Genomic DNA, 22,903 nt, shown 5'->3' with positions numbered 1-22,903 from the left:
TTGTTTACCCACATAGACACTCCTTCTTTAGGAACTGCATACCCGCATACATTTACCTTAATTATGCTACATGCGTGTAAATCTATAGGTGTCGGTAGCTTAATTCTGAACAGTAGCCTAAAACATGTATATGTAACTAAAAGAATATAAAGAATTAGACGTGATCTATAAGGTGCACATATAGTTAGGACAAAGTTGACAATTAGGCACATATTACATGGCATACCTCTGCTGCCTCTCTTTAGATGGCACACTTGCTTGAATCTTCTCCAAGTAAACACAAAGAATAATAATGGTTACTGATTGTTTGAAATAACTGTCTATATACAATAATTACTTGTAATGATATAAAGTATATAAAGTATAAAGATTATTGGAATGATAACTATGTTTTCTAAAGGTCAGAGATAGTAAAACAATGGTTGTTGTCTCACTGTTGCTTTCCATGTGTAAGTTTATCTAGTAGTTTGACTGCAGCACAGATATTTTCCACTCTCATCATTCAATAATGCTTTTCAGCTGTGGGAGTTGAATGTGCCATTTAATGCGCAACAATGCTCTTTTCAGCATCAATGCAGTCTTTTTTGGTAGCTGTTTCATAAACTCGTCTGGCTTATTGACTCGTGACTGAAGGGATATTGTACCTGTAAGAATTATTAACATGCAAAACCTGCTGAACATACTATGAATATTCAAGTATTTTATAAAGGTATCATATGGATCATGAGCTTATAACTTTGCCAACAGAATACTGCAGCCATCTCTTTTGGTGCCAGATAATCCCCATCCATTGTAAAGATGTGCAGATGGTCAAGATATGCAGAGAAAAAGAGAATGCTTATCTAACATAAAGCACACATAATTGATGGCCAAAACTCCTTCCACAGGTCTCAATGCTATTTAATTCACAGACTCACTTTTTCAGAATTTAAACATTTTCAATGTTAATTATTTATAAGAAATCATTGTTGTTACTCATTTATCTTAAACAGCTAACACCCAGTGACAAAGCCAATCATACTGACAGGCTTTAGGCGTATGTCAGTTGCTGTGCCATTTATCTGGATAAAATGACATCTCAGAGAGAAACCAAAGTACCGGTCTGATGGCACACTATGGGAATCACAGAAATGTATTTGGCATATTCCTTTATAGGGAGCACCCACTTTTTTCATCTCACTTAAAGACCTGTCTGCACATTTTTCTACATGATTGGTTACAGTCAACAGCTGTGGGTGCTTCCCGAAGTCTGGTTAGAGCATATTTTTCCAAAGTTAATGCTGCTTGCAGTGCAAGACACTGGGCAAGCATACATTTTAAAGGGCTAAAGTTGTCATGCCGAACAATTGACATATTACAGTAACTGTTGAACAAATGAATGCAAGAAGATACGGGGCAGTTTTTAATGTGTCTAATATTTCAAGACTATACATTCCCACTGCCTAATAAGCCTTGCTTTATCGCTGCATTCATTTGCTTTAAAATGCACCATTTGCCAATCTTTTTTAAATTTCTTTCTCAAGAGAGGGACTCTCCCTAGACTCCAGGTTTGTCCATTGAACTGGTTCACATCGCTAACTAGTGTTTTCTATTAGAAAGGGTAGAGCCAAAGCAGTCTTGCTTAGTACCCTAGCCCTCTTCAGAAGTCAGACTTGACTTGACTTGAGTTTTCTTTTAGGAATGCCTAGAAGAACTGAATTTTTAGTCCCTTTATGACAGACATAGTGCTGAAAATCGCACCAAAAATTACCAATTTTCAAAAAATGTCTTCACTGGGAGAGAACCCCCCGAAACCCCCTTATTGCCGTTGAGCTCGCTCGCTGTGCTCGCTCGCTCGCTCGCATTTGTTGATTCCTTCTGCATACGCTTCACCTGTTTCAAATCCCACCACCCGCCACTGGAACTATTCGATAGTCATTTAAACTTATGGTTAATATAATTCATCTTTTTTTATCTTCGTCCTCTTCTCCCAAATGTTCCATGTGTTCTTTCAGTGTTAAAGGAAGTCTGAAAGTATGGTATATATTTAAGAGTTAAAGCATGGAGTGGGTATCTGCACGAGATAATAGCATTCAGGGTTCCTCTCATGGAGGCACACCATGCATGCATGGAACAGCAACCCTCCAAGGGTTAAGATAATTTGTTAGTGATATAGAAGACATATAATAATTAAACATGTTTAAAGATTATGTATGAATTATTATAATGCATTAGCTATGACAATAGATTTGGTGATTCCGGTGGTAGATAGCTAACAATAATAACATAAAAAATATATTTTACTTACGCAAGAACTGGATCAACAGGCTTTCCAGTAACAAAACAGCCATTTGTGTCCAGAATATTGTTAACTTTTTTCTGTTATCTCCATTGAATATAAACTTGAGATTGTGATAATGGTTTTGCCTTCCCTTCTCGAGATGGGCAACCATAGATTCTCCAGCTTCCTTCACTACTGCTCCAATCGCTTTGGGAGGGCTTCCCTTCATGCAGACCCTGGCCAATGAACCGAAAACTGCCCACAGTTTTAAAAACATTTTGTGCAAAACAGCGGAATGCTATTGGCTTTGCTAGAAAAGAAATAAGACAGTCACGCAATTAGAATAACACATTGTAACAGAAAACGTAATTCATTATATTGCTTTTAAAAGACACTAGAATAAAAATAATGAAAAGTGTTAAAACTTATAGAATCTGTTGGCGCGTTGACGGTGAGAAAGGTGGGTTTTGGAGGCAGTCCCTCAAGCTTCCTGCTGTCCAGATTACGATCTGCATTTCCATCAAGCTTTTCCTAGCGGGGACCCCGCCATGCATGACGTGGAAGAAAGGTAGGAAAGGAGGTGCATACTCACCCTTTTTCGGGTCCCACTTTGAAATCCGTGTCAGATGCCATTGTCAAGGTCCTTCCTGTGCTGCTGCCACCAGACCATGAGGCTCAGCAACCCCGTTGTCTCCAGAATCGAAGATAGGCTTCTTTGTGGTGAATGGTAACAGTTACTTTCGGGTAATGTTATTTTACATGCGACAAAACGACATACACAATATATATATGTGTTTTCTGATATTCACACATAGTACTTACCTATCTTTACAGCAGCGACACATCACTCCGTCAGGACACTGCCGCCAAGAGTCCACCAGCCTATCGGGAACATCCAATAGTACGTTTTTTAAATTACTGCCCTAATTACTACAGTTCCTGAGTTTTGATGTAAGAGGCACGCTGTACTATGACTTCCTCTTTGCTAAAATGAAAATGAACTATACATTGAAAAATTTATTTGAGCAACTTACCAATAAACAGAGTCATGCAAATAGGCAAAATGGGATGCACTGCTGTTTGCAATATTATGCTTTTTAAATTATGTCCCTAATTACTACAGTTCCTGACTTCTGATGTAAAAAGGTACGCTGTACTCCGATTTCCACGCAGCTAAAAAGTAAAACAAACTATAAATTTCCACGCAGCTAAAAAGTAAAACAAACTATAAATTCAAAAATTTATTTGAGCCACTTAGCAATAAGCCAGAGGCATACAAAATTGGCACACTAAGTAGGACTGACCTCACCAGTATTATGCACTTTAAATTGTGTCTCTATCTATAATGATTCTTGACTTATTACCTAAAAGGTACTGTGTTTTGTGAAGACTGCCGCAAAACAGGCATGGATTAAACGAATATGAATTAGAAATTAAAATATATTTTCCAGTCACAAGCCTTTTCACCATCTTGAATACTAAAATGGAGGTTAAAATAAGACTACTTTGTGATCAATAAGAAAGAGAATTACAAAGTATTATAAGAGACCAGAGCCACAACCTATGCATTTACTAGGAGTAGTTGATAGCTTTGCTTACATAGAAACGAAGGACCTTACTTAGATCTAGGTGGATGGAATATTCCGTCACAAACATGATGGATATCCCATCCGCTGTATTACAATATCCATAGGATAAAATGGGATCGTAATACTGCGGACGGATAATGCATCATGTTTGTGACAGAGTATTCTCCTCCGCCAAGATCTATTTCAGGTCCAAAATCAAACTCTAGATATAAAGCCATAGAAATAGTTAAATAAATATGAACAACATTACTGAAATGTACATGGCTGTAAAACGTATACCATTTCAAAGAGAGTTGAACTTTGGAACACTCTCTGGCTCTCTGATGGTTATGCTAACGCAAGCATCAAGTATGACCTATTCCTAATGCCTCAGCTCAGGATGCTTAGGACCTGAAATGGCCAGCAGTTAACACCTGGCTGAAAGAAAGGCAGACAGCTGCCCCCCTCAAGCACACCCTGTAAAGTTAAAAACAATATTGTATTAAAAAATCTAAAACATGTATCAAGTCCACGAAGTATGCCGGAGGCATGGAAATTGGCTCAGTGGGGCATACTGATTTGGCCAATATTACGCACTTTCAATTATGTCTCTATCTATTACAGTTCCTGGCTTATGACTTTGTAGTCCTCCCTGCTGAACTATGCTAAACAATCTATAAATAAAAAACTTAATTAAGAAAAGTTCTTTCGAAGGACTTACCAGTGAGCCAGAAGCATGGGAAATGGCACAGTAGGACGTAGTGATCTCCCCAATATTATAAATGTTAAATAATGTCTCTATCTACCACGGTTCCTCAGTTATGATGTAAAAGATATGTTGTACTATGATTGCCTTGCTGCTAAAATGAAAACAAACTATACATTCAAAAATTTATTTGAGCCAATTACAGAAGAACACTGATGTTTCCAAAATTATGCTCTTTAAATTACATCCCTAGCTACTACGGTTCCTGACATGATGTAAAAGGTACGCTGTGATTTCATTGCACCTAAAAAGCAAAACAAATAATACATTCAAACATTAATTCGAGACACTTACTGGTGAGCCAGAGGCACAAAATTTGGCACAGTGTGGCGGCCCAATAACACCAATATTATACACGTACGTTACATCTCTATCTACTACGGTTCCTGACTTGTGATGTAAAAGGTACAGTGTACTATGACTTCCTCACTGCTAAAATCATAATGAACTATACATAAAAAATGTAATTCAAACCACCAGGGTCGATTCAGCTGTCCAGCCTTCTGTATGCCGACGATCTGGTGCTACTAAGTAGAACACGAGTTGGAATGCAGCGCCTCTTGAGGGCAACCAAGACCTATTCCAATGCAAACGGGAAACAAACTGCTACAAGTACCTTGACCTCCCACTCAACAACAGTGGCTCCTTTATGTCACATAAGGAGGAAATCAAAAGGAAAGGGATCGTACTTGCCACTGACCTGGTGGCAATATTCAGGAACCTGAACGGGCATTCACATAGCCTGATTATTGAAATTGCCAGGGCAAAACTGGTTCCCACTCTGGCCTACAGCAATGAGGTGCTTCAAGACAGAGACACAACGGCCCTGGACAAACAGTGCAATATTTCCAGCTACCCTAAAACACCTCTCCAGCCCAGATCAGACTTGAGTTTGGGCTAATAAAGCAGTTCCATGCCAGACGTGCAGGCTTGGTCATGCTTTGCCTCAAGCTAAAAACCTCAGAGGATAACTCCATGAATCATTACATATGGGAGGAAACCACGCTTACATGCCTGTAAACCCCTCAATGACAACATCGACCTGCTAGGACTGGCTGAACTTTGGATGGCTACTACAACCTATGACCAATTAAAAAAAGAGCATCAAAATCATCCAAAATATCAGCATTGCTAGAAGACAGGGCAACCCTAGCAAAACTCTCACAAGCTTGGGTCAAACTGAACAGCTCTAAAACTTTGAGACCCCAGCAGTATCATGGTGCAGTTCTAAACCCTAGGACAAACAGCGAATTTCTGTCTTGCCTCTTGCGCAGTTTCCGCATAACAGACCCTGGTTGATGTCAGTAGGGGACACAACCTGCCAGTTATATTGCTTGGCAATTGAAAACCTAATCCACACCATCTACCTATGCGAGACCACTCTAGACATATGGGGTAAATTACTGCGACTGCAAAGGAACCAGAAAGGGGTGCGCACCTGTAGGGAAGCCATTCTGACCTGCTTTAACTCATCAGACCTGAGTTCAATTGCCAGAACAGGTGCTGACTTCTGATGTAAAAAGGTACGCTGTACTCTGATTTCCATGCAGCTGAAAAGTAAAATGAACTATAAATTCAATAATCAATTTGAGCCACGTAGCAATAAGCCAGAGGCATACAAAGTTGGCACACTAGGAAGGCCTGACCGTTACCAGTATTATGTACTTTAAATTGTGTCTCTAGCTATTATGGTTCCTGATATATGACGTAAAATGTATGGTATTTTTTTGAAGACTGCCCCGAAACACACATAAAATTAAACTAATATGAATTTGAAATTAAAATATAATTCCCAGTTGCAGGCCTCTTCACCAACTTGAATACTGAAATGGAGGTTAAAATAAGACTACTCTGGTAGCAGGGATCAATAAGAAAGAGAATTAAAAAATATAAGTGACCAGAGCCATAACCTCTGCGTTTATTAGTAGTAGCTGACAGCTTTGCTAACATAGAAACAAAATCAAACTCTAGGTAAAAAGCCATAGAAATAATTAAATAGATATGAACAACTGAAGTCTACATGGCTGTAAAACATTTACATTTTGAAAGACAAGTTGAACTTTGGAAAGTGTTGGAGATTTCACCAACACTATGCACTTTAAATTTTTTCTTTATGTAGTACGGTTCTTGCATTACGATGTAAAATTTATGCTGTACTTTGATTATCTTGCTGTTTCAAAGCAAAACAAACTATAATAAATCTGAGCCACTTAGCAATGGGCCAGAGGCTTGAAATTTGTCGCACTATGGCAGACTGACCTCACCAACTGTAGGCACCTTAAATTGTGTTGTTATATAGCCGAATCAAGAAACGAAAATGCTTATTTTAGTTGGTGGAAGTGCCAATGTGGAAGTAGAGGAGGAAGAGTCATAAAAAAAGCTCGTATGGTCCTCAAAATAACCACTTGCACCCATGGTTATCAAAGGTGGTAGCGCAGTATCAGCGTGATGTTGTCGAGTACTGTTCGGCCCCTCACTTTGGGACGCATCTGCGGGGTAAGCATATTCGACTTTAGCATATTCGACTTTATCGTTGTATGAGGATGGTGGCAGAACAGGCAAAATATCAGTGGTGGAGTCCATCTCCCCCTCAGAGAGTAGTTTAATAGAAGAGGATGAATTAACCGGATTCAAACAGATAGCGTGGCATGAAACTGCTGCAGTCACGCTATTCAGAATCTGACAGATGGTGTAACTTGACATTGCCCACAGAAATGTATCTGTCTTCTTTGCGACCAGGCAAAGGTGGTAGAATTACCGTACGTGTACCCTTCAATCCAAGCACTGGAACCAGTGTACGATAAGAGGGACCAAATTCTTTTATGTTCGCCAGCTTTTCTCGTACCAGATCTCTAATCTTAGGAAGCCAGTCGGCGACCGGAATCAGCAGTGCAGCATCATTGTCAGAGGGCAAATGTTCAGTTGTGTAGCTGTCACGGGTCTTTTTTAGGTCCTGTAGCATAGCAGAATGATTATCTACGTCAAAGGCTGCAGCAGCCGCCACAACGTCTAGACCATCTAGGTCGGGCACAAACATTTTAGGCCAAAGAGCATTTTGTATGGGGTCTGCCCACCCAGAGATCTTCTAGGGAGTGCACGTTGAACCCCGTTCAAATGAAGCAGCCAATTCCTAAAACTCTAGCTGTCAGCGATTGCTTTAAGTCATGGTTCAATAGTTCCACTATAGAATTGCCCTCAGGCCTGTATGGAGACGAAAACTACACCTGCACCCCCAAAGACTTCATCGGGACCTTTTACGCCTTAGTGGCGAACGCTGGACCTTGGTCAGAATGGAAGGTGCCACAGGCTAAATTCCTGACAAAGACACGCTAATCTCTAATGACATTTCGAGCGTCAGCACTGCGTTGTGGCCAAACCCCGAGGAATCTAGTGCACAAATCAACTGCAACAAAAATATATTTATATGCTGTAGCTGATTTCAACGGACCGCAGTGATCAAGATATATGCAGCCAAATGGTTCGATGTATAGTTGTGTCTGTGGGGGACATGAAAGTGTAGAGGGGTAGATTTGTGGACAAACATCACAAGAAACCACATAACTATGAGTTTGTTTGTATAAACCATGCCACCAATAACATTGCTGTAGAATAGACATGTTTGCAGACAGTTTAGCATATGTGGAAGCCATGCCTTCATGAGCTGCAATGATCAAAGGATGTCTGCGGTCCATGTTGGGAATCAGCCGATCCCCAACTGATGGAATAGAAGCATAAGGAAAGCGTGTGGGCGATAAATGATAAGAACATTGTGAAGAGAATCCCTGTGGATAAGCAGTTCCATTCTTCGTAGCAGATATAGCTGCCAAGATGTCATTATCTATCTTAGTCATGGACCTTGTAACTGCTGCAACGGAACACGTAGCTACTGCAGATTTAGCTGCCTCGTCAGCAAAGAATTACCAACAGCATGTGCTCTCACAAGCTGAAGGCCAAGAGTGTGTATAACCTGTGTGAGCGGCAGAAGTGTTTTGAGCTCCGCCACTCAAACCCAGAGCATTTTATGCTTTATTGTGTGGCCTTTAGAGTCTCTATAATCATTTTGAGACCAAAAGAATAAGTTGTCATTAAAAGACTGGACACAGTAGTAAGAATCGCAGACAATAAGAGTAGTCACATTAGGATCCACAAACTCGAGAGCTATAATTAGAGCATGCAGTTCCGCCAATTGTGCCGTACAGTCCCTAAGTGCCTGTGTATGCACTATGAAGGACTTAAACTCTCCATTTACAATGGAACTGGCAACAATAGTGCAAGCCGCGGAATAAGCATGTTTAGACCCGATGGCCGGTTGAGCCAAGCCATTGGTGTTGATGATACATTTGTACTCATCCAAGGGAAGCAAAGACAATGGAAGAGGTTGAACATGTTCATATTGTAAAAAACTCCTTTGTCTGAAGAGCTGGATCAAAGATAAATATGACATCAGCCGATGTCAAAGAAGTAGCCCATTGAATCCAATGGGGATGTAAAGCTTTAGAGTTTGGTACACTTGCCTTAGTCACTGCTTCCAAAGCAGGGATAGGTGAAACCATCAGAATGCGTTTTCCCTGCGCCAGTAAGCGTTCTTTCAGAATCGCCATTTGGACCGCAGTTAAAATCTTTTCAACATTGGAAAACCGTATTTCCGCTGCTTTGTACAGATGTGATTTGTATGCAATAGGTACTGTGTCCCCTTCGTTGAACGTTAGGTGCGTGAAACCCACCGTCCCTGGAACAATACGTATGACCAGGTCCATAGAATGATCACGTCTCAACAAGAAGTTAGTCTCTAGTAGATCAGACTGCAGAGAACATAATATAGTGGTATGTTTCGGTAACCAGCAAGCAGAAGTGAAGGTAGGTTGTATCAACGCATAAATCGGTTTGATACGCTGGGTGTAATCGGGAATGTATGTTCTCCCATAATTCAAAAATCTCAGCAAAGACTGAAGTTTTTTCAGTGTAGTAGGAATTTGCAATTGTGCACATTTCTCCAGAAAGTGGGGGGCTAAGCCCCTACCTTCATTGTTGAGCTCTTAGCCCAAAAAGAGCACCGCCAAGCAAGCATTGTGTGATTTTGCAAAGTTAAATATGTATCCGTAGTCTGCGAACGACAATATAATTCTGTCAACTCAGAGTAGATGCGACATGAGCTTGTTGTCTGTCAGATAAATATCATAAACGTACGAGAATACATCTGGGTCTATGCTGTGCAATAAGGGCACAACACATGCAGGAAAAGCCCCGGGGCTGTTCTCATACCCCGTAGGCAAGCGTGTACATTTTTTTCTGATTCCCGATGGTGGTGAATGCTGTCAAGTCACGGCTCTAAGGAGCCAAGTTGTGACTATGGACTATGGAAACCATTGGATATATCCAGTGTTGTCTTATATTATTTATGAACAATGTTGTTTAATCGCGCAGAGCTGTGGGTGTTCTGTACCGCAAATGTACGACAATGACTAAGCAAATTTCGATACTCTAAAACAATGCGCTGTGAACCGTCTGGTTTTGATACCAGAAAAAGGGGATTATTCATAGGAGATATACAGGATTCAATTACACCTTCATATTCCAATTGAGTCAGAATGCCACAAACAGGAACTTTAGCCTCCGGCCTGATTGGCTATTGCGGTTGTGGCTGTGGCATAGACCGTAATGGAATCTCGTGTGCCCGGTAAATCTCTATCCCAGCCCACTTGATTACGGTACACTGCCAGATCAACGGCCAAAGCCCACTCAGCTGCAAAAGCCTTTGCATGCTCCTCAGGGACGTATGATGAAAAAGAGGAAGTCTGATTTTGCCCAAAAAAACGCTGTAATTGTACGCTGTATATCACCCTCAATCTGGAAGACCACTTCATATAGTCTATTCAAGGGAGCAACTTTAGTATCTGCTGTTTCTACTGTAATAAATGTATCAGTTGCTCTTGCCTCCAGACAAGGACGCAGTGCCTCCCGCACTATGGTAACCTCCGCCACGCTGTAGAGCAGAGTCACCCCGCATGTCCAATCTAGAAGTTGTGTTCCCATCATCTGAGGCATACTTTGCTATTAGAGACGAAACCTTTTTCTTCTGATGCGGGGGTCTAAAACAAGGCAGGCCCTCTTGTTTGGCTTTAAGGTCAAACTGTGAAGGTTGATCCCGTCCCTGCTGAGTGGTCGTACCCTTGCCACGATCTTGGCGTTCTCCACCACTGACTTGTGAGTCCAATGTGTCCTGTAAAGAACAAGGAGAGCGCTGATCAAGGATTTGAAATCTATCAGGACTCTTAATTTTCATGCGATCCCACAAGTCATAACTACACTCAGAAGACTCAGGTGTCGGTGAACCAGCACGCAAACCCGGCTTCTGCTGTTGCTGCCCCTGTTTTTTATTTCTCCAATTCTTTTTAGGAAAGAATGGGAGCCCATCTTTAACAGTCTGGGCCATTTGTTGAGTTTGAGTTTGTGGTTGAGTGGCTAGCGCTGTTTGTCTGCGTCTGCCACCACCTCCAGGTATTTTGCCACCTGTAAGCTCACAGCATCACCCATAACATTAACAAGTATCATATCGCATTCAATGTCAAACACACCCACCAATCTCACACCAATCTCATTCCCAACTCCAAGACCGCTTCGGCCCCATGTTCATCCTGAACACATTTTATCATATGGAGAACGGTCATGGAGGGGGTACCGAAACACATTGAATATGCAGCTGCAAACACTCTACCCCAAGTGTTACAGTTAGCCAACTCGGGAACCACTCCTTTAGGCGAACTCATGGTCAAAATCCTATTTTTCCCCACAGGAGCTGTAAAAACAGCTTTGATTTGTCCAAATTTTTCAGCAAGCCAATAAGGAAGTTTATCCTTACTTACTTGCCCATCACTGAATTGATAATAAATGGACTGATGACTACACCACCAGGTGCAGGTGGTTACCCAGCAATGCCAGGTGGTCCCACCTGCAAATTGCACAACATGAACTGAATAACAGCTCTATGTACACGTATTAATGAAGTATGCAATACGCGTAGCTCTGCGATTGTTGCATTGAGATAATTTGGGTGCGGGGTATAACCAGCCAAAATGGGCCACTTGGCCCCATCTATCGATAAGGGGCATAAACGGGCCGGTGTGATAGGGAGAGGAAGAGCGCCATTAAACCATATTTGGTGTTGCCAAGCCGTTAGCGGAACTTCAAGGGACCTGTAAGGTCGATAATGTTGAGGATGGCCTGTGGCAGTGTATTCGTGGAACAAATTATCCATCCCATTGACTGCCGGAAAGGTAACCCAAGAATAAAACACCTTGAAGTGGTAAGCCGCATTCGCCTCAGCTACAAAAATCAGCACGACACCAGCAACAGGCACTCCATATTGAGTCAAATATGCCCTGAGAGGTGCACTGTTAGGAGGTGCTATGACGACCGCCATAGCCAATAATAGAAGATAACAACCTATATCTGTCTGCGCAATAATGGACAAAAGAAAGAGAAAGACCTTTTAAAATTCAAGCTTGAAAAACCTATAACATATCACAATATGGGAGGCTACACCGTTACAACCATCTCTGGAAACAGAAGTGAGGGGTTTGTGGACAAGCACAAGCACCACTCAGGAGTCTCACAGATAAGAACCAGACCAAACGTTGGCGGCACCATGTTGCGGGGATTCTGCACATACAGAAAACTATGTGCAGGAAAACAGGATCTCGGTGTATAGGGGTTGTACCTTCCTACCACATTAGTACCTAAAATCCCAAAACTGACTAGCTATAGTGTCTCATTTGTTCTCCTACATAATCATGAGGCTACAAATGATTAGACAGCCCAGAACACAACACTCCTGACTCTCTCAGGAATCCCGGTAGCAAGATGTACCCTTTCGCTCACTCACTCATACTTGTCCACAATAAGAATGGTCAGAGTCACATTTATAGTTCAAAATGTTTTTAACTATTGTGCTCTTTTATGCAGTGTACGAGCCACTACCAGCAGCAAAACGCATAAACCTAAAACAATTAGCATTTTTACAATTCCATTGAATATAAAGGGGGATGTCATCCTATACAGACAGTGGGAAAAGGGCTACAAGGCCTAACTCCCTCCCCTTTATAAGTTGAAGTTTATTATATAAAGGAAGATCTCTGGACTTTGTAAGCAGACCCCATACTTTAGTGCGTAGATGGAAGTTTTACATCATAGGAACAGCATAGCTCTTCTCCCTGGAAAGGTTTCTTTCCAAGTGTGTGTTTAAACAACATGCATCCCTGTAATATCAAAGCATGAGTTTCCAGCAGTGCAGTTGTGTTAGCATTTTTTGTCTATGTGCTAGGGGCTAACCAGAACAGAATAACAACCTTGCACTTCGTGTTCAGACTAAACACCAGGAACAGGCAGAGAATGCAGAAAGCAGACAGTTCTCATGTGAAAGGCACAAAGCAGAGTCTTGCAAAATAAAGTCATGTGGTAACGTGCGCAAAAGCAGCATGATGGCAGCAGAGCTCATGCTATGGTCTATTGAGATATGGGATAAAATTTGGCTTAAATTGCGCAAATCTTCTAAGGCTGCAAACATCACTCAGACTTTGTTTTTTGTTTATAATAGACTCTTATTATCGCCACTTGCCTTAGCAAATATCATTCAGATTCTTCTGATACATGTTGGACATGCTCCTTACCTCATGCAGATCTGGTACACTCACTCTTCACCTGTGCTCCAGTTCATACTTTTTGGACTCAGGTTTGGTCCCAAATTAATACTATCTTTTCCTCAAATCACCCTTTTTCTGTTACTCACATTTTATTAGGAAGCTTATCTCCTATTTGGGTCCATCATACACCTAACGTCAAGATAATAGACTTACTATTAGCAGTTGCCTTCCAGCAAATCACTAAACTTTGGAAAGATCACACTAAACTTTCATATCAGGCATGGTGGTATGCTGTTTATTCTAACCACAGATTGGACACAACCTTTGTTTATCCACTAGTTTTAGCCACAAAAAGAAGACAACTATGGGACCCCATTACGTCCTTCTTTGATTTGAATGCTAGGCGCTCTTTGTCTATAACTCCCCTCCAACAAGAAGTTGCAAAACCTCCATAATTTCCTTCTATTCACTATATACCTTCATTTGCATGTATAGTATGTTTTATTCCTAATTGATTATTATTCCACTGCTTTTTGTTTTTCCCTGTATCTTGTTTTATTATAACTGATTTATTTCTCACCTTTACATCTCATACCTTTTAATGTATGTTCATCATAACACTGTTAATATTGTAACTTGCATTCTTTTATACTATTTACCTCAATAAAATTCTTCTGAACTGAAAAAAAAAAGAAAAAAACAACTTAGCAAAATCGACAATGACCCTAACAGCCATATAACAATGTCTCTATTAATCCTCTTGACTTATGATGTAAAAGGCACGGTGTACTTTGATGTCCTCGCTGCTAAAAAGCAAAATGGACTATAGCTTTAAAAATCAAATAAACCCACCAAGATATGACCTATTCCTAATGCCTCAGCTCAGGATGCTTAGGACCTGAGATGGCCAGCAGTTAACACCTGGCTGAAAGAAAGGCAGACAGCTGCCCCCCTCAAGCACACCCTGTAAAGTTAAAAACAATATTGTATTAAAAAATCTAAAACATGTATCAAGTCCACGAAGTATGCCGGAGGCATGGAAATTGGCTCAGTGGGGCATACTGATTTGGCCAATATTACGCACTTTCAATTATGTCTCTATCTATTACAGTTCCTGGCTTATGACTTTGTAGTCCTCCTTGCTGAACTATGCTAAACAATCTATAAATTAAAAACTTAATTTAGAAAAGTTCATTCGAAGGACTTACCAGTGAGCCAGAAGCATGGGAAATGGCACAGTAGGACGTAGTGATCTCCCCAATATTATAAATGTTAAATAATGTCTCTATCTACCACGGTTCCTCAGTTATGATGTAAAAGATATGTTGTACTATGATTGCCTTGCTGCTAAAATGAAAACAAACTATACATTCAAAAATGTATTTGAGCCAATTACAGAAGAACACTGATGTTTCCAAAATTATGCTCTTTAAATTACATCCCTAGCTACTACGGTTCCTGACATGATGTAAAAGGTACGCTGTGATTTCATTGCACCTAAAAAGCAAAACAAATAATACATTCAAACATTAATTCGAGACACTTACTGGTGAGCCAGAGGCACAAAATTTGGCACAGTGTGGCGGCCCAATAACACCAATATTATACACGTACGTTACATCTCTATCTACTACGGTTCCTGACTTGTGATGTAAAAGGTACAGTGTACTATGACTTCCTCACTGCTAAAATCATAATGAACTATACATAAAAAATGTAATTCAAACCACCAGGGTCTATTCAGCTGTCCAGCCTTCTGTATGCCGACGATCTGGTGCTACTAAGTAGAACACGAGTTGGAATGCAGCGCCTCTTGAGGGCAACCAAGACCTATTCCAATGCAAACGGGAAACAAACTGCTACAAGTACCTTGACCTCCCACTCAACAACAGTGGCTCCTTTATGTCACATAAGGAGGAAATCAAAAGGAAAGGGATCGTACTTGCCACTGACCTGGTGGCAATATTCAGGAACCTGAACGGGCATTCACATAGCCTGATTATTGAAATTGCCAGGGCAAAACTGGTTCCCACTCTGGCCTACAGCAATGAGGTGCTTCAAGACAGAGACACAACGGCCCTGGACAAACAGTGCAATATTTCCAGCTACCCTAAAACACCTCTCCAGCCCAGATCAGGCTTGAGTTTGGGCTAATAAAGCAGTTCCATGCCAGACGTGCAGGCTTTGTCATGTTTTGCCTCAAGCTAAAAACCTCAGAGGATAACTCCATGAATCATTACATATGGGAGGAAACCACGCTTACATGCCTGTAAACCCCTCAATGACAACATCGACCTGCTAGGACTGGCTGAACTTTGGATGGCTACTACAACCTATGACCAATTAAAAAAAGAGCATCAAAATCATCCAAAATATCAGCATTGCTAGAAGACAGGGCAACCCTAGCAAAACTCTCACAAGCTTGGGTCAAACTGAACAGCTCTAAAACTTTGAGACCCCAGCAGTATCATGGTGCAGTTCTAAACCCTAGGACAAACAGCGAATTTCTGTCTTGCCTCTTGCGCAGTTTCCGCATAACAGACCCTGGTTGATGTCAGTAGGGGACACAACCTGCCAGTTATATTGCTTGGCAATTGAAAACCTAATCCACACCATCTACCTATGCGAGACCACTCTAGACATATGGGGTAAATTACTGCGACTGCAAAGGAACCAGAAAGGGGTGCGCACCTGTAGGGAAGCCATTCTGACCTGCTTTAACTCATCAGACCTGAGTTCAATTGCCAGAACAGGTGCTGACTTCTGATGTAAAAAGGTACGCTGTACTCTGATTTCCATGCAGCTGAAAAGTAAAATGAACTATAAATTCAATAATCAATTTGAGCCACTTAGCAATAAGCCAGAGGCATACAAAGTTGGCACACTAGGAAGGCCTGACCGTTACCAGTATTATGTACTTTAAATTGTGTCTCTAGCTATTATGGTTCCTGATATATGACGTAAAATGTATGGTATTTTTTTGAAGACTGCCCCGAAACACACATAAAATTAAACTAATATGAATTTGAAATTAAAATATAATTCCCAGTTGCAGGCCTCTTCACCAACTTGAATACTGAAATGGAGGTTAAAATAAGACTACTCTGGTAGCAGGGATCAATAAGAAAGAGAATTAAAAAATATAAGTGACCAGAGCCATAACCTCTGCGTTTATTAGTAGTAGCTGACAGCTTTGCTAACATAGAAACAAAATCAAACTCTAGGTAAAAAGCCATAGAAATAATTAAATAGATATGAACAACTGAAGTCTACATGGCTGTAAAACATTTACATTTTGAAAGACAAGTTGAACTTTGGAAAGTGTTGGAGATTTCACCAACACTATGCACTTTAAATTTTTTCTTTATGTAGTACGGTTCTTGCATTACGATGTAAAATTTATGCTGTACTTTGATTATCTTGCTGTTTCAAAGCAAAACAAACTATAATAAATCTGAGCCACTTAGCAATGGGCCAGAGGCTTGAAATTTGTCGCACTATGGCAGACTGACCTCACCAACTGTAGGCACCTTAAATTGTGTTGTTATATAGCCGAACCAAGAAACGAAAATGCTTATTTTAGTCGGTGGAAGTGCCAATGTGGAAGTAGAGGAGGAAGAGTCATAAAAAAAGCTCGTATGGTCCTCAAAATAACCACTTGCACCCATGGTTATCAAAGGTGGTAGCGCAGTATCAGCGTGATGTTGTCGAGTACTGTTCGGCCCCTCACTTTGGGACGCATCTGCGGGGTAAGCATATTCGACTTTATCGTTGTATGAGGATGGTGGCAGAACAGGCAAAATATCAGTGGTGGAGTCCATCTCCCCCTCAGAGAGTAGTTTAATAGAAGAGGATGAATTAACCGGATTCAAACAGATAGCGTGGCATGAAACTGCTGCAGTCACGCTATTCAGAATCTGACAGATGGTGTAACTTGACATTGCCCACAGAAATGTATCTGTCTTCTTTGCGACCAGGCAAAGGTGGTAGAATTACCGTACGTGTACCCTTCAATCCAAGCACTGGAACCAGTGTACGATAAGAGGGACCAAATTCTTTTATGTTCGCCAGCTTTTCTCGTACCAGATCTCTAATCTTAGGAAGCCAGTCGGCGACCGGAATCAGCAGTGCAGCATCATTGTCAGAGGGCAAATGTTCAGTTGTGTAGCTGTCACGGGTCTTTTTTAGGTCCTGTAGCATAGCAGAATGATTATCTACGTCAAAGGCTGCAGCAGCCGCCACAACGTCTAGACCATCTAGGTCGGGCACAAACATTTTAGGCCAAAGAGCATTTTGTATGGGGTCTGCCCACCCAGAGATCTTCTAGGGAGTGCACGTTGAACCCCGTTCAAATGAAGCAGCCAATTCCTAAAACTCTAGCTGTCAGCGATTGCTTTAAGTCATGGTTCAATAGTTCCACTATAGAATTGCCCTCAGGCCTGTATGGAGACGAAAACTACACCTGCACCCCCAAAGACTTCATCGGGACCTTTTACGCCTTAGTGGCGAACGCTGGACCTTGGTCAGAATGGAAGGTGCCACAGGCTAAATTCCTGACAAAGACACGCTAATCTCTAATGACATTTCGAGCGTCAGCACTGCGTTGTGGCCAAACCCCGAGGAATCTAGTGCACAAATCAACTGCAACAAAAATATATTTATATGCTGTATCTGATGTCAACGGACCGCAGTGATCAAGATATATGCAGCCAAATGGTTCGATGTATAGTTGTGTCTGTGGGGGACATGAAAGTGTAGAGGGGTAGATTTGTGGACAAACATCACAAGAAACCACATAACTACGAGTTTTTTTGTATAAACCATGCCACCAATAACATTGCTGTAGAATAGACATGTTTGCAGACAGTTTAGCATATGTGGAAGCCATGCCTTCATGAGCTGCAATGATCAAAGGATGTCTGCGGTCCATGTTGGGAATCAGCCGATCCCCAACTGATGGAATAGAAGCATAAGGAAAGCGTGTGGGCGATAAATGATAAGAACATTGTGAAGAGAATCCCTGTGGATAAGCAGTTCCATCCTTCGTAGCAGATATAGCTGCCAAGATGTCATTATCTATCTTAGTCATGGACCTTGTAACTGCTGCAACGGAACACGTAGCTACTGCAGATTTAGCTGCCTCGTCAGCAAAGAATTACCAACAGCATGTGCTCTCACAAGCTGAAGGCCAAGAGTGTGTATAACCTGTGTGAGCGGCAGAAGTGTTTTGAGCTCCGCCACTCAAACCCAGAGCATTTTATGCTTTATTGTGTGGCCTTTAGAGTCTCTATAATCATTTTGAGACCAAAAGAATAAGTTGTCATTAAAAGACTGGACACAGTAGTAAGAATCGCAGACAATAAGAGTAGTCACATTAGGATCCACAAACTCGAGAGCTATAATTAGAGCATGCAGCTCCGCCAATTGTGCCGTACAGTCCCTAAGTGCCTGTGTATGCACTATGAAGGACTTAAACTCTCCATTTACAATGGAACTGGCAACAATAGTGCAAGCCGCGGAATAAGCATGTTTAGACCCGATGGCCGGTTGAGCCAAGCCATTGGTGTTGATGATACATTTGTACTCATCCAAGGGAAGCAAAGACAATGGAAGAGGTTGAACATGTTCATATTGTAAAAAACTCCTTTGTCTGAAGAGCTGGATCAAAGATAAATATGACATCAGCCGATGTCAAAGAAGTAGCCCATTGAATCCAATGGGGATGTAAAGCTTTAGAGTTTGGTACACTTGCCTTAGTCACTGCTTCCAAAGCAGGGATAGGTGAAACCATCAGAATGCGTTTTCCCTGCGCCAGTAAGCGTTCTTTCAGAATCGCCATTTGGACCGCAGTTAAAATCTTTTCAACATTGGAAAACCGTATTTCCGCTGCTTTGTACAGATGTGATTTGTATGCAATAGGTACTGTGTCCCCTTCGTTGAACGTTAGGTGCGTGAAACCCACCGTCCCTGGAACAATACGTATGACCAGGTCCATAGAATGATCACGTCTCAACAAGAAGTTAGTCTCTAGTAGATCAGACTGCAGAGAACATAATATAGTGGTATGTTTCGGTAACCAGCAAGCAGAAGTGAAGGTAGGTTGTATCAACGCATAAATCGGTTTGATACGCTGGGTGTAATCGGGAATGTATGTTCTCCCATAATTCAAAAATCTCAGCAAAGACTGAAGTTTTTTCAGTGTAGTAGGAATTTGCAATTGTGCACATTTCTCCAGAAAGTGGGGGGCTAAGCCCCTACCTTCATTGTTGAGCTCTTAGCCCAAAAAGAGCACCGCCAAGCAAGCATTGTGTGATTTTGCAAAGTTAAATATGTATCCGTAGTCTGCGAACGACAATATAATTCTGTCAACTCAGAGTAGATGCGACATGAGCTTGTTGTCTGTCAGATAAATATCATCAACGTACGAGAATACATCTGGGTCTATGCTGTGCAATAAGGGCACAACACATGCAGGAAAAGCCCCGGGGCTGTTCTCATACCCCGTAGGCAAGCGTGTAAATTTTTTTCTGATTCCCGATGGTGGTGAATGCTGTCAAGTCACGGCTCTAAGGAGCCAAGTTGTGACTATGGACTATGGAAACCATTGGATATATCCAGTGTTGTCTTATATTATTTATGAACAATGTTGTTTAATCGCGCAGAGCTGTGGGTGTTCTGTACCGCAAATGTACGACAATGACTAAGCAAATTTCGATACTCTAAAACAATGCGCTGTGAACCGTCTGGTTTTGATACCAGAAAAAGGGGATTATTCATAGGAGATATACAGGATTCAATTACACCTTCATATTCCAATTGAGTCAGAATGCCACAAACAGGAACTTTAGCCTCCGGCCTGATTGGCTATTGCGGTTGTGGCTGTGGCATAGACCGTAATGGAATCTCGTGTGCCCGGTAAATCTCTATCCCAGCCCACTTGATTACGGTACACTGCCAGATCAACGGCCAAAGCCCACTCAGCTGCAAAAGCCTTTGCATGCTCCTCAGGGACGTATGATGAAAAAGAGGAAGTCTGATTTTGCCCAAAAAACGCTGTAATTGTACGCTGTATATCACCCTCAATCTGGAAGACCACTTCATATAGTCTATTCAAGGGAGCAACTTTAGTATCTGCTGTTTCTACTGTAATAAATGTATCAGTTGCTCTTGCCTCCAGACAAGGACGCAGTGCCTCCCGCACTATGGTAACCTCCGCCACGCTGTAGAGCAGAGTCACCCCGCATGTCCAATCTAGAAGTTGTGTTCCCATCATCTGAGGCATACTTTGCTATTAGAGACGAAACCTTTTTCTTCTGATACGGGGGTCTAAAACAAGGCAGGCCCTCTTGTTTGGCTTTAAGGTCAAACTGTGAAGGTTGATCCCGTCCCTGCTGAGTGGTCGTACCCTTGCCACGATCTTGGCGTTCTCCACCACTGACTTGTGAGTCCAATGTGTCCTGTAAAGAACAAGGAGAGCGCTGATCAAGGATTTGAAATCTATCAGGACTCTTAATTTTCATGCGATCCCACAAGTCATAACTACACTCAGAAGACTCAGGTGTCGGTGAACCAGCACGCAAACCCGGCTTCTGCTGTTGCTGCCCCTGTTTTTTATTTCTCCAATTCTTTTTAGGAAAGAATGGGAGCCCATCTTTAACAGTCTGGGCCATTTGTTGAGTTTGAGTTTGTGGTTGAGTGGCTAGCGCTGTTTGTCTGCGTCTGCCACCACCTCCAGGTATTTTGCCACCTGTAAGCTCACAGCATCACCCATAACATTAACAAGTATCATATCGCATTCAATGTCAAACACACCCACCAATCTCACACCAATCTCATTCCCAACTCCAAGACCGCTTCGGCCCCATGTTCATCCTGAACACATTTTATCATATGGAGAACGGTCATGGAGGGGGTACCGAAACACATTGAATATGCAGCTGCAAACACTCTACCCCAAGTGTTACAGTTAGCCAACTCGGGAACCACTCCTTTAGGCGAACTCATGGTCAAAATCCTATTTTTCCCCACAGGAGCTGTAAAAACAGCTTTGATTTGTCCACATTTTTCAGCAAGCCAATAAGGAAGTTTATCCTTACTTACTTGCCCATCACTGAATTGATAATAAATGGACTGATGACTACACCACCAGGTGCAGGTGGTTACCCAGCAATGCCAGGTGGTCCCACCTGCAAATTGCGCAACATGAACTGAATAACAGCTCTATGTACACGTATTAATGAAGTATGCAATACGCGTAGCTCTGCGATTGTTGCATTGAGATAATTTGGGTGCGGGGTATAACCAGCCAAAATGGGCCACTTGGCCCCATCTATCGATAAGGGGCATAAACGGGCCGGTGTGATAGGGTGAGGAAGAGCGCCATTAAATCATATTTGGTGTTGCCAAGCCGTTAGCGGAACTTCAAGGGACCTGTAAGGTCAATAATGTTGAGGATGGCCTGTGGCAGTGTATTCGTGGAACAAATTATCCATCCCATTGACTGCCGGAAAGGTAACCCAAGAATAAAACACCTTGAAGTGGTAAGCCGCATTCGCCTCAGCTACAAAAATCAGCACGACACCAGCAACAGGCACTCCATATTGAGTCAAATATGCCCTGAGAGGTGCACTGTTAGGAGGTGCTATGACGACCGCCATAGCCAATAATAGAAGATAACAACCTATATCTGTCTGCGCAATAATGGACAAAAGAAAGAGAAAGACCTTTTAAAATTCAAGCTTGAAAAACCTATAACATATCACAATATGGGAGGCTACACCGTTACAACCATCTCTGGAAACAGAAGTGAGGGGTTTGTGGACAAGCACAAGCACCACTCAGGAGTCTCACAGATAAGAACCAGACCAAACGTTGGCGGCACCATGTTGCGGGGATTCTGCACATACAGAGAACTATGTGCAGGAAAACAGGATCTCGGTGTATAGGGGTTGTACCTTCCTACCACATTAGTACCTAAAATCCCAAAACTGACTAGCTATAGTGTCTCATTTGTTCTCCTACATAATCATGAGGCTACAAATGATTAGACAGCCCAGAACACAACACTCCTGACTCTCTCAGGAATCCCGGTAGCAAGATGTACCCTTTCGCTCACTCACTCATACTTGTCCACAATAAGAATGGTCAGAGTCACATTTATAGTTCAAAATGTTTTTAACTATTGTGCTCTTTTATGCAGTGTACGAGCCACTACCAGCAGCAAAACGCATAAACCTAAAACAATTAGCATTGTTACAATTCCATTGAATATAAAGGGGGATGTCATCCTATACAGACAGTGGGAAAAGGGCTACAAGGCCTAACTCCCTCCCCTTTATAAGTTGAAGTTTATTATATAAAGGAAGATCTCTGGACTTTGTAAGCAGACCCCATACTTTAGTGCGTAGATGGAAGTTTTACATCATAGGAACAGCATAGCTCTTCTCCCTGGAAAGGTTTCTTTCCAAGTGTGTGTTTAAACAACATGCATCCCTGTAATATCAAAGCATGAGTTTCCAGCAGTGCAGTTGTGTTAGCATTTTTTGTCTATGTGCTAGGGGCTAACCAGAACAGAATAACAACCTTGCACTTCGTGTTCAGACTAAACACCAGGAACAGGCAGAGAATGCAGAAAGCAGACAGTTCTCATGTGAAAGGCACAAAGCAGAGT

The 22,903-nt window shown here is 41.8% G+C and overlaps 1 long non-coding RNA gene across 2 annotated transcripts in view; it reads left to right on the top strand.

Annotated features, from left to right (window-relative positions):
* LOC144781492 (uncharacterized) overlaps positions 1–22,903 on the top strand; it is a 61,720-nt gene that overhangs the window by 26,922 nt on the left and 11,895 nt on the right. For both annotated transcript variants that reach the window (XR_013600999.1, XR_013600998.1), the window contains one exon: positions 3,095–3,161. This is a non-coding gene — a long non-coding RNA (uncharacterized LOC144781492). The remainder of the gene's footprint in view (positions 1–3,094; positions 3,162–22,903) is intronic.

This window comes from Lissotriton helveticus, chromosome 9 (assembly GCF_964261635.1).
Source record: "Lissotriton helveticus chromosome 9, aLisHel1.1, whole genome shotgun sequence".
Classification (NCBI taxonomy): Eukaryota; Metazoa; Chordata; class Amphibia; order Caudata; family Salamandridae; genus Lissotriton; species Lissotriton helveticus.
This window is presented reverse-complemented; position numbering and strand designations above follow the sequence as displayed.